A 12184-nucleotide genomic window follows, 5' to 3' on the forward strand; every position below is an offset into this window, starting at 1 on the left:
GATGGAGCTCTGTGGACAGACCAGAAAATGTCATTTCACCCATAGTCTTCACTTCTGTTACCCAGCTGTACTTTCAGAATCCTTCAAAAGTCTTTTCTTGGTAGTAATAACAATCCACTCTGTAACACCAATGAGTTTTCTGTTAATCCTATTGTTTCTTCCATCTTTGGTTATAGTATAGACTTATACCAATTCTCCTCATTGATTTACAACACTGGCCCTGAGTAAGATTGTTCAGTAGTGTTCTGAAAGAAAAAAAATTTGCCATTTCGACTTCTGAGATCTTTCTCTTTCTAAAAGCTTCCAATATTATGTTCATTCAGTTAATTAAGTATATGGTGGGACCATATACTAAATTTCATTTCTCTATTTCATCAGCCCTCATTTAATCACCTCTGAATTTCCTATTGGTTCATTACAAGAGACCAACATCTTTAACCAAAGCTGTTTGCAAACTGTTTTGTTTTGTGTTATTGTGCAGGATATATTAGAGTTCTATTTATGTGGATATGAAATTTATACTTATGCCTGTCAAGATGGCACTTGCAGTACACACAGCCAAGGCCCCTAGAGATGAAACCATACTGACCATTTCAAGTACAAGTAAAACACACCCAAGTCATGTTATCCCTGGATTTTGTGGTTAATTCAGTCAAAGAGACCTACATTGGTTCTTATTTAATTTTTAATTAATTCAATTTTTAAGCATCAAATGGGATTTGTTACACTTGTTAGCTTATACTACAGTTGTTTTTAAGAAGAAATGTCAAGTTTATTTGACCTATTTAATTTGGAACAGATCTCAGATTTTTTTTTAAAGGTCAACCACTCAAGCAAAGACTAGGTAAAGCAAAATATTGTTAGATATTGTCTTACTATTTTCTATGCTCAAAATCAGAAATAATTTCTTTTTTCTGAGATGGTATCAAGTATGAAGGAACTAGCAATGGTAAATGAGGGATAAAAATGACAAAGGGGTTGAATACCACTAGTGTGTGAGAAATTTTTCTCTTAGGCCTCTTCTGAATTTTAAATTCTCCTGAAGTAATGATCTGTTGTATTTCTCCCTTACTTCTGCTTGATAACTCACAAAAAGGTTATATTTCCCAAACTGTGGAAAAACAAAAAGTACTGTACATTTTCATGACAGAAATCCAAACACAAAATGTAAATGTAGGAATTTTTCCTGCTATACCATTTTCTTTGAGAAAGTGTTACATTTCTGCAGCTTTTAGCATCTTAGTTTTAAAATGTGATTTTTTTGGTATACATTCACATTTCACTCATATTCCCAAAGAATAAAAGCAAGAAGGAAGAGGAATACTTCTTGAGATATCAACATTCCCCCCAAAATCAAGAATAAACTGTTGTCTTTGCTGGATGCAGGGTGGAGAATCCATTACATTCAAAACCATGCTAAGTATTTTCAGATTTCTAAAGTAGCTGAATTTTTCAGTGGCCTCGCTGGCTCTCTTCAGACCTCGATTTTCTTTGCTTTGTTCACTATTGAAATCATGCCATCTATTACCATCACCAGAGCTGTGGTCCTGATGATCTGATCCAGGGGTTCATTACCAAAATCACCATCCCAGTCACTAGGAGAAACAGGTTCCAGAGAAAGACCCTGATAAAATTAAATCTAAGGAACTTAGAAATGCCAATCAGAATTAATGAATACCAAGAACTTCTCCAAGAGCTTCATATATATTAAACCACTTAATCTTCACAGCAGCCTTATTAGGTTTAGGTACTATTTTTAATCTCATTTTTGAGTAGGGAACGGAGGCATATAGGAGTTCTTAAAGTGTATGAAATGTTTCACAGCGAGCAAATGCCAGGGGTGGGATTTGAACCCAGGATCTTGATCATAACCACTCTGACTCACTATACCCCTCTGTTTAAAGGAACTTGACCTTTGATTCTCTGATTTCAGCTCACAGAGTCCTTCATGAACTTTCTAGGGATTCAGTCTGATGCTGCTTATTAAAGGTGTCCAAATTTCCCTCACCACTGACCTCCAAAAGAGCTCACCATACTTCAAAGACCTTCATCATTTCAAATCTTGAAGTCGTCACAAATTTAGTGGTGAAAAAAATAACAACACGATGTATTATCTTCTAATTCTATAGGATTCAGCACAATCCATCTCAGAATTTCAGTGTCATTTTTCCCCTAAATAGAAAAATATTCCAAAATTTGTATGAATCCTTGAATAGCTAAAGCAGTCCTGAGCAAAAAGAACAAAGCTAGAAGCATCACACTTCAAAATCTATGTGGCTCAATTGGTAGCGCACTTGCTTAGCATGTGTGAGGCACTGGGTTCGATTCTCAGCACTACATAAAAAACAAATAAAATAAAGATATTGTGTCCACCTAAAACTAAAAAATAAATATTAAAAAAATCTATTACAAAACTGTAGTAATAAAAACAGCATGGTAAGCCAGGCCCAGTGTCACACTCCTATAATCCCACAGACTTAGGAAGCTAAAGCAGGAGGATGGCAAGTTCAAAGCCAGCTTCAGCAACTTAGCAAGGCCCTAAGCAACTTAACAAGGCCCTAAGCAACTTAGCAAGACACTGTCTCAAAATCAAACATAAACAGGGCTGATGAAGTCGTTTAGTGGTTAAACACCCTTGGGTTCAATCCCCAGCATAAAAAAAAAAAAAAGAAAGAATGAATGAATGAATTATGCCAAATAAATAGTTGTACTTGTATATTCATATATTCATTTCAGTGTTATTCACAATACCTAAGATAAGTATGCAACCTAAGTGTTCATTGTCAGATGACTGAATAAACAAAATCTTGTATATATACACAATGGAATATTATTAAGCTTTAAAGAAGAAAAATTGTGTAATTTCCAACAAAATGGATGAACATGGAAGACATTATGCTAAAATAAAATAAGCCAGGCTCAGAAAGATGAATGCCATGTAATCTCACTTAGGTGTAGAATCTAAAACATTGAACTCACCGAAGCAGAGAATAGAATGATGGCAACTAGAGGCTGGGGAAGGGGCCAATGGGAAAAGGGAGCCAATCAAAAGATACAAGTTTCAGCAAGGCAGGGGGAATACGCTTTAGTGATCTATTACAGAGGATGTGGACTATAATAAACAACAATGCCTTGTATAGTTCAACATTGCTGAAAGAGTATAGAGATTAATTATATATATATAATTATTTGCAATGAAAAAAATAAAATTTTAAAAAATACTCTTGTAATTCTGTAGAATGGAAGTCCAGCAGTCTCACGAGGACTAGGGAAACTCTATGAACAAATTTATTTCCTTGCCTCTTCCTCCATCTTCAAAAACCAGCAATGGTTGGGGGTTGGGGGTCAGATCTTTCCTGTAGCCTTGCTGTTACCTCTGCTTCTATCGTCATGTCTCTTCCTCTCACTCTCTTCTATCTTCCACTTTTGTTGTTGTTGTTTATGAAAATTCTATTTGAATTGACTGATATTGGTTTCCATGTAATGTTTATCCTAATTATGAAAATGAAAATAACATGTTCACTGCAAAAGTTTTAGACAGTTCAGAAGTATAAAGAAAAAAAATCAACCATTCAGGAAAATCTCCCTTCATTTTAGCGTCCAATCTTTGTTTATTTCTGTATATTTAAGATTCCATGTACTTATGTATATATGAGCTTATTTTCATATAGGCTCATACCCCATGTTCTTAATGTTAACCTGATTTTTAAAACTGAACACTATGATGCACACTAGTAAATTTAGGTCCACATTTTAAATAACTATGTGGAGTTATTAAATTTTTTATACCTTATTGGATTTGATTTGCTGATATTTTTGTTGAATCTTCATTCATGAAAAGTATCAGTCTGCAGCTTTCTTTTCCTGTATGTCTTTGTCTGGTTTTGGTATTAGGGTAAAGCTGGTCATATAAAATGAGTCAGGAAGTGTTACCTCTGCTTTTTATCTTCTGAAAAAAGTTGTAGAGAATTGTTAGAATTTTTATTTTGGTAGAATTACCATAGAAAGCTGTCTGGGCCTGGTGCTTTCTGTTTGGGGAGTTACTAGTTGTCAGATTATCTATCTTTTCTTGTATCAGTTTTGGAAGTCTGTGTCTTTCAAAGAATCAGTTCATTTCAACTAGTTTACCAAGATCTTAAATAGAGAGTTATAATATTCTTTTATTATCTTTTTAATGATTTGAGTGATGTCTCCTCTTTCATTCTTGATAGTAGTAACTTATATCCTCTTTTTCTCCTTAGTTAGCCTAGCAAGAAGTTTATTAATTGCACTGATTCTTTTTTAATAAACCAGGTTTGGGTTTCATTGATTTTCCTATTTTTCATTTCATTAGTTTCTGCTCCACTTATTATTTCTTTTCTTCTGCTTACTATGGACTTAATTTGTTCTTTTTTTTTCTAGTTTCCTAAGGTGGAAGCTTATGTTACTAGAAGCCACACCAAGGAATCCTGTATTTGGTCCCCTGCCTACATAAGAAATGAGCAAACAATATAAAAAAATAAATGAATTTAATTTAATTGTAGCTTGCCCCAAACTGGGAAGGTAGCTAATTCATAGGCCCTACAAAGTGGTTACCATTTACAGAAATAAAAGCCAGGGAATGTACACATGTAGATTTAGCTAGATCATGCTAGCCAGAGTATGTCAGAAATCTAGGTTTTTCAACCCTTGGCTGGCATCTGCACAGGCTTTGGGGACAATGTCTCAGTTCCCATTGTCAGTATGAGGAAACTGATATTGAACAAACTTTTACCAGGAAATGGAAGGGAAACAATTAATTGGGAGCTTTTGATTTTAAAGGAGTTCTGTTATACTTAGGTGATCGCTATTAGATCTTTCTTCTTTTGTAACATCCTCATCCAATGCCATAAACTTCCTTCTATACACCAATTTCACTGCATCCCAGCATTTTGATAAGCTATGTTTTCTTTTTCATTTTTTTTCCAAGCATGTTTAAATTTCAGAGTACTTCTTTGTCCTATCCCTCTTCCACTTTCACAGTGGCCCTAGATGTTTGCTCTTCCATCTTTAACATCAACTGATCCGCAACGGTAATTCCATCTACAACTTTAATTTCCCAATGACATGTAATCAACACATTCACAGGTTGTGAAGAAGAGGACATGGAACTGTTCAGGGCTTGGGGAGGCACTATCACAATGGCTCACTTAGTGTTGGCAAAGCAACTGGATTAAGAAAATCCACACTAAGATGGAAAAGAGGATTTTGCTTAAGAAAATGAAATGCTAACCTGTTGAATTATGAATGATAGGCCTGAGGGAAATAATAAGAACATTTGTTGCAGACAGTTCATCCCAGAGGTATTTTGGAGACCTACACGGGGAAACCAGTGCCCTCCCAATCGTCAATGTATCTCTTACTGCTCTGCTGGATGGATGAAGGAAGAGCTCCAAGCCTCTTAGAAAGAGTCACCCTTTCTGTGTCTCATTCCCTCAAAACATGTGACACATTATAATTTAATTAATAAAAAACTCAGTCTCTAGATCTCTAGCAGCTGAGTGACCTTTAGGAAGTTATTCAGTCAGAAACTCAGTAAAGCAGTCTGTTGTGGATATTAAATAAGAAAAAAATATATATATATGTAAGGTTCTTAGCAAAATATGTGGCCATTAGTGTCATCTCGATAAGTTTTGGTCAGTAACAGCAACAGTAGTAGTAGAATGCTGTAAGAGTTAAAAGCGTTAATGACATGCCAGCTGTTTTAATTGTGTTCCTGTTAAGAAACACCTAAGGAAGCACAGTGGCCTCACATGTGGTTTTCAGTCCACTCTGGAAGCCCCAGTGGGCTATTATCACCTCTCTAGAAGGCATGGTAGCTGGAGAGTGATAGTACAGAATAGGCTAAACAATTTTGTTAAATATCTGTTTTGGAAATGATTTTCAGTATCCATTGAATTAAAAATAGCAGCAGCTCTCAACACAAAGATTGGAAACCACAGTTCCTTCTGAAAGAAATGACTCCATCATGGTGGAAAAGTGACAGGCTTAGGGGAAGTGTTTAAGGAAGCAGCTCCCCCAAATCTGCTGGCATGGACACATTCTAGTTCGATTTCTCTTCTAAACAGGGTCGGGCTGACCTTGTAGGAGGAGAGACAGGCTTAACGTGTGCTTCAGAGAAGGGACATTGGTGCTTCTAGCTTGTCAGCAAGAGGCTTTGCTGTTTTGTTTCTCAATAAAACCACACTAAATGCCTGGAGAGTTATAATATAAATGTTATTTATATTTTGCCTGCATGAAGAGAAATAGAATCATCATGGTGAGAAGAAATGTTCTATATTTAAAATGTTTCCAAATGGTGCTTTTTTTATTTTGTTTGGGGGAATGACTGTGGCTTTTCCAGCCTCATTCGATAATTACTTCCTTTACAAACATCAAATGATCTTTTTTCATGTGTGTAAGATTGTGCATGAATGACAGCACCCAAAATAATTCTTGCCGTTCTCACACAGCACATGCTCCTTTGATATTTTTAGCATATCAGTAGTTGATAAATGAATACTAATCACTGATTTCACTCTTTTCCCCTTTCAGGCCCTTGAAGGAAAGCTACTTGATCCAACATCTAATAGTCACAAGTCTGAAAAACGTGCTTCAGAATCCCAGCACATAGTAAAGGAAAAGACAACACTGATAATTATACCTGTCAAGAAGCTGTGAACACATGGTGTATAAATTCTTTACCACGGCAACTCGACACCTTCTTTCTCTGGGCTTGAGTGGCCCTGTCGCCCCCCACCCCTCCCTGTTCACTGGCTCTTTACACACACAGACCTTCCATTCACTGCAGTGGGAATCCTCAGTGTGTAGAGGGAGAGATGCTCTCCAGTCTGCAGACCGAAACAGTGTGAGAAGAGTAAAGTCTGTGACTTTGGAATAAATCACCAGGGCCAGGATTAAGTGAGTCTTTGGTCTATAGCTTTTCCAGAGATTAGCAAGCCGCTCCTCAGGCCCTAGTTCAAACTGTATCAGTTCAAGGTGGTGGTCACTTGAAAGAATCCTACACTCTGCCCTTGGCCCTGGCCCCTCCACAGTCCACATTGCTGAGTTGTCCGAGTTGGAATTCCAGTTCATTGCGCACTCAACTTCTACCCTCCTTTGGAAAATGGCAAGTTATTACACTGTATTTATAGTCTCTTCATGCTCTAGAAGCACCTGGCTTTTTATTTTCTGTTTCCATGAATTTTATTATGCATTAACAGAGTGGGACACTTTTTTAGCTCAACTTTTAGTTTGCTAAAAACAAAGGTAGGAACTCTAGTACTATACTTATTTTAATTTAAGTATGGTTTGTATCTATTATTAATTCTAACAGAATATAATGTATATTTATTCCACTATATATATATACATATATATATACATATATATATTATCAGAATACATTTGTTACAACTTAGATTCTTTTCTTACCAAGCATTGTGACTCTGGTGAAAGAATACTAGGAAAAGAACTAGCTTTGTGAAAGGATCCTCATATCACAAATACAACCCTGCTCTCAATTTTAATTTTTGTTAAGCTTTATATTTTTGATTGTTAAGCTCTGGAGAAATCCAAAGGCTGCATACACAGATGTACTGTCATGAAAGTCTTTAAAATTTGATACTTTGAAGCTTAGGAGATATATCACATAAAGTTTAGATCAGTTTCCCCAAATATAAAATGTATGTTTTTGGCAGTCTAAGATCAATCAAAAGTATTATTTCTTTTTCAATGAAGCATATCGAAACCAGAAACCAGTGTTATCAATATTGTGAATGGTGCATGCTGCTTCTTCCAGAGGGAAAGATTACTTAGTTCTTTTATGGAGCCACTTACAGAGATCACAATGTTTGACTCGTGATAACTCTAGGCACCTAATCTGATTTTACATCATGGAATGAATAGGAAGCAATCATTATTTCAGCAGTTACTGCCTTAAGCACAAAGCTGTAGCTGAAAACATAATAATTGCCCAGTTAAAACAATCCAGACAAATCATTAAAACAGAGGCAAATATTTGAATAGTCCCTTTCCTCAGATGCAGAAATTCCCAAGATATAATAAATTTGACATTTCTGATAATCCCCCAAAATAAAAATTTATGAAGCTCAGTTTAGAGACGATCATCTTACAAATAAATCCAATGAGAATGACCCAGCCCATTTTATTTTTCCGTTGGGTGACATCACTGTCAATACCAAGTCCTCACTGATGGTCACAGTGCATCTCCCACAGGGGACAAACAGCAAGGAAACTGGGAGTTCACCAATTCATTTCAACATCATCTTGCTGTGTTAACAGGTTCCCATCCTTGAAAACATATCATTTTTTTCCTAGAAAGAAGTGGGGACGTGGGTGGGGACAACAAGGACCCTGAATGTTATGTAAAATAGGTTTTATAAACAAGACAAGCATGGCAAGAGGAAATAAATGGAAACTATATGAGCATTATTCAGTTTGAAATATAGTTCTCATTTTTTATAAGAAAAATTTAATGAAACATATATTTTAGTTATCATTTAAAAAAAGAAATATTAAAGCTATTCAGACAATGCCACAAGATTCTCATAAGAGGAAATCATTGCACCCTTGTAATGAGAAAATGGTCATTTCTACATATTTCAATACATTGTATAAATTTGGAGCTTAAGGTCCGTATGCTTTCATTTAGTGGTTAAGTGTTCAGTTCGGTGATACTGATGCTATATGGCTTCACACCAACACACCTCTCCTCAAGGCACCACAGAAGCAACTGTGAAGTGAACAGATACTTTAAGTTTGTGTTTTCTACAAGTCTGTATTTTATGCTTCATTTGTATAATTTTAAGTGCTGATCAAAGTATTTCAGGTTGTTTGTCAAAGTGAAGGGCCAATACATCATACCCGTGGAATCTGAGGACAGATTACATGTCGCAGTGGTCCTACATACAAATGGACAATTCTCTTCAGTAAAATTTAGTTTGTTGAAATCTAAGCCAACCCCTAAAATTTTAATCAAAAGGATCCATCCCTAAGACTTAAAAGAGTTTGAACACTTGTGGCTCCTTAAGTGTCAATGGAGCCAGAGGGAAAGGGAGAAAAATTACCATAATTTGTACTAATGCTCATTATTATTAATTATACTCGAGTCCCTGATATCCCAAGTCATATTTAAAAACAGTAAAGACAAGCAGATTTCTTTTAAATGAAGCTCAATCTTCAATAAAATAAATTAGGTATTAAAAGTTACATGAAAATTGATTCTGACTCATCAGGGACCCTGGTGAATTTCAGTTCTTTCCCTTATTCAAGTTGGTGGCCAGTGGGCCCGATTTTTCTAAACTCTTTCCTGCTATGATTTTGAACTGCAAACACACAGTAAACACACCATAAAAGAATTCCAGAACCTTTTCACTGGAGCATTTACATTTTGATTCTGTTGCCATTTGAAACAGAACATCTGCAGGGAGATAATGAGCTTAAATTACAATTGACTTTGGAAAGAATAACAGACTTTTGTGCTTCCTCAATCATGTAATCAATAGGGAATTCTCTAGTTATGTGAACTACCATTATCTTTTAAGACAATGCTAAGATCTCAATGCAAAAATCTAGCATTCAGGGGCTTTTTAAGGATTTGAGGCTGTCTCTGGAGAACTTGGCTGGAGATGCATTACACCAATTTACAAATGCAGTTTCCAAAAGTGACAGCAAACTGATCTTATCTCAATGCATTTTACTCAGCTGAAAATATAGGACACCAAGACATGTAATATTTTGTCTACATTACTTTAAACATCTATAGATATTTGTGGATGCATGAATAATGCCTGAATTTATCTTTTTTTTTTTGTCAAGTTTGTGCTTATTACACACACACACACCCCACCTGTAAGTAAGACCACTTTCAGATAACATCATGAAGTACATATCAATTCTCTGAATATTCAGAGGCCAATATACAGCAAGATGGTCCCACTCACTCGTTCTTCTCTGGGTCTCAAACTCCCAGGAGATAAGAAACTGTAAATTCCTTGTCCATAGCTGGGCCCAGTGTAGACACTTGGTAAATATTTGTTGAATGAATGAATAATTAAGGAAGTGGAAAGACAAATAACTACATTTTGCATTCTGATAATTTTGCACATTTCACCAACATACAGTATACTGATGGGCACTCTAATTTCTAAATGTCAGAGTTAGGACCAGAATTGATTCTTCAGGGTTTTTTTTAGCTATATGAATTTGGAATCAAATTACTTCAGAGGTTTCAGGGGTTCAAAACCTTTAGATCGATGTTTGGGAATTCTATTCTGTTTTTGTTTTGTTTTGTTTTTCAATGAATAAAATCAAAGCTTTCTAGTTCTTTATGAAAGTACTTGGAATTATTTGGCAGGGGTGATCCAAAGGTGGATCCCTATTTCTAAATTTTATAAAAAGGCATGTTTTAGCTGGGTGTTGTGTAGTGTACCCCTGAGACTCTGGAGGCTGAGGTAGGAGGATTACAAGTTCAAGGCCAGCCTTCTGAGCAATTTAGTGAGGCCCTCAGTACCTTGGTGAAAATTTGTCTCAAAAAGTAAAAAGCACCCTGTATTAAATCCCTAGTACCCATTTTTTTAAAAAAAATTGTTTTAGTTTCTAAAAAAAAAGAAAACTCACATAATTGAGCATAATTATTAATATCCCTTTAAATATTTACTAAGAATATTTCTCTAAGGAATTCGTAGTCAACAGAAACACCATTTCTGAATTTTCTCCAGATTTCAAAAGGTCACTTCCTTCTTATTCCTAGAAATGTACCTGAGCTAAAAGCTAATCATACACCTACTCAAATTCTTCCACATGTTTATTCATTTAACAAATATTTACTGTATCTAATACATGCTAAGTTCCGGAAATCTTGAGACATAAGACAGATATAGTCTCCTCAACCTTTGCTCTAGTCATAACTAGAGTTCATTGTCCAGTGGGTCACCTTCATACCTGTTAGAATGAGTAAAATCCCACCCCAGGGGCATCAAGAAATACTCTCTACTCAGATTTATGTGAGCTTGCTTTTCTAAACACACCTCTCAAAAATGCTTATTAGTGTCACATATAAACCACAGTTAAAACCCAGACAGGTAGGAAATAACTTATAACATTTATTCAGCTCTCCATATTTTTAGCTACTGTGTTCATGAACCATCTCATTGAATCCTTTCAACAATCCTATTCATTGGATTCCATTTTATATTGAAGAAAACTGAAGCACAGATAGGTAACGTGTCCAAGGTCACACAGCTAGCAAGTGGAATTGGGAATGGAACCCATGCAGTCTGACACAAGAGCTCACACCTAATCATTGTCTGTGGTTTTGGGGGATACCATTACATTAAAAAGAGTCATTAAAATCAATGAGTCATTGTATATAAATAGTACTTTGAAACTGTAAAGTAGTATACAAAAGATACTAGTAAATTATTACTGTTGGTCAACAAACCATATCAGTAACAAAAGCAGAGTTAGAATTCAATCTTATGTTATAGCTCACTCACATGAAGACTATTTCAAGCCAGGGACATGGGTAAAAGTACAGATCCAGAAAATTTCAGACATGCGATAAGTATTTCAATGACTTTTCAGAATTATTTGTCATTAGCCACTGTGTCTATTTGGTGCTACAAAAACTGAACGAAACAAAATCCCTGCTCTAAGGGCTTATATTAAATACACAGTGTGGAGATGAACCAAGGATATTTCACATTTGTGGGGAAGGATTGGGCAACTGTACCATTTTTTTTCACAATTGCATGTGTATCATGTCTTTCTAATTGTTTTTGTTTTTGTTTTGAAAGAGCTGCAAAATTGTGCAGTGGTTTAACCTGACCAAAGTGGTATTATGCTGCTGGGAAGTAAAAGTCTTAGATACCAGACTGGAAGTATTGTTTTTATTATGATTATGAAGAGGACTATTTAGATGTTGAAGATATTTGAATGCTAAATTTCTTGTGTTTCTCCATTTCTGACCACACAGTGTGGTTCTTTATTGAGGCTTGGATTCTGTAAAGGAAAAATTGGGAAACGGTTTTTCTCATACTCAACACATAACACTTACGTGATCAGGTGATTGTGGGGGATAGGGGGTGAGTTTGAAGCAATTCTCCAGGGAATACCAGCTGAGTATCTTATAAATCTTATAAATCAATTCAATTCTAACGCTATC

The 12184-nt window shown here is 35.6% G+C and overlaps 1 protein-coding gene across 3 annotated transcripts in view; it reads left to right on the forward strand.

Moving 5' to 3' along the window:
- Nucleotides 1–11892, forward strand: part of Lin7a (lin-7 cell polarity scaffold A) — a 145506-nt gene extending 133614 nt beyond the window's left edge. For all 3 annotated transcript variants that reach the window (XM_005337996.4, XM_040280272.2, XM_040280273.2), the window contains one exon: nt 6553–11892. The gene's annotated coding sequence lies outside the window, so the exon portion shown is untranslated. The remainder of the gene's footprint in view (nt 1–6552) is intronic.
- Nucleotides 11893–12184: the final 292 nt, after the last annotated feature.

The sequence above is a fragment of the Ictidomys tridecemlineatus genome, chromosome 6 (genome assembly GCF_052094955.1).
Source record: "Ictidomys tridecemlineatus isolate mIctTri1 chromosome 6, mIctTri1.hap1, whole genome shotgun sequence".
NCBI classification, from domain to species: Eukaryota; Metazoa; Chordata; class Mammalia; order Rodentia; family Sciuridae; genus Ictidomys; species Ictidomys tridecemlineatus.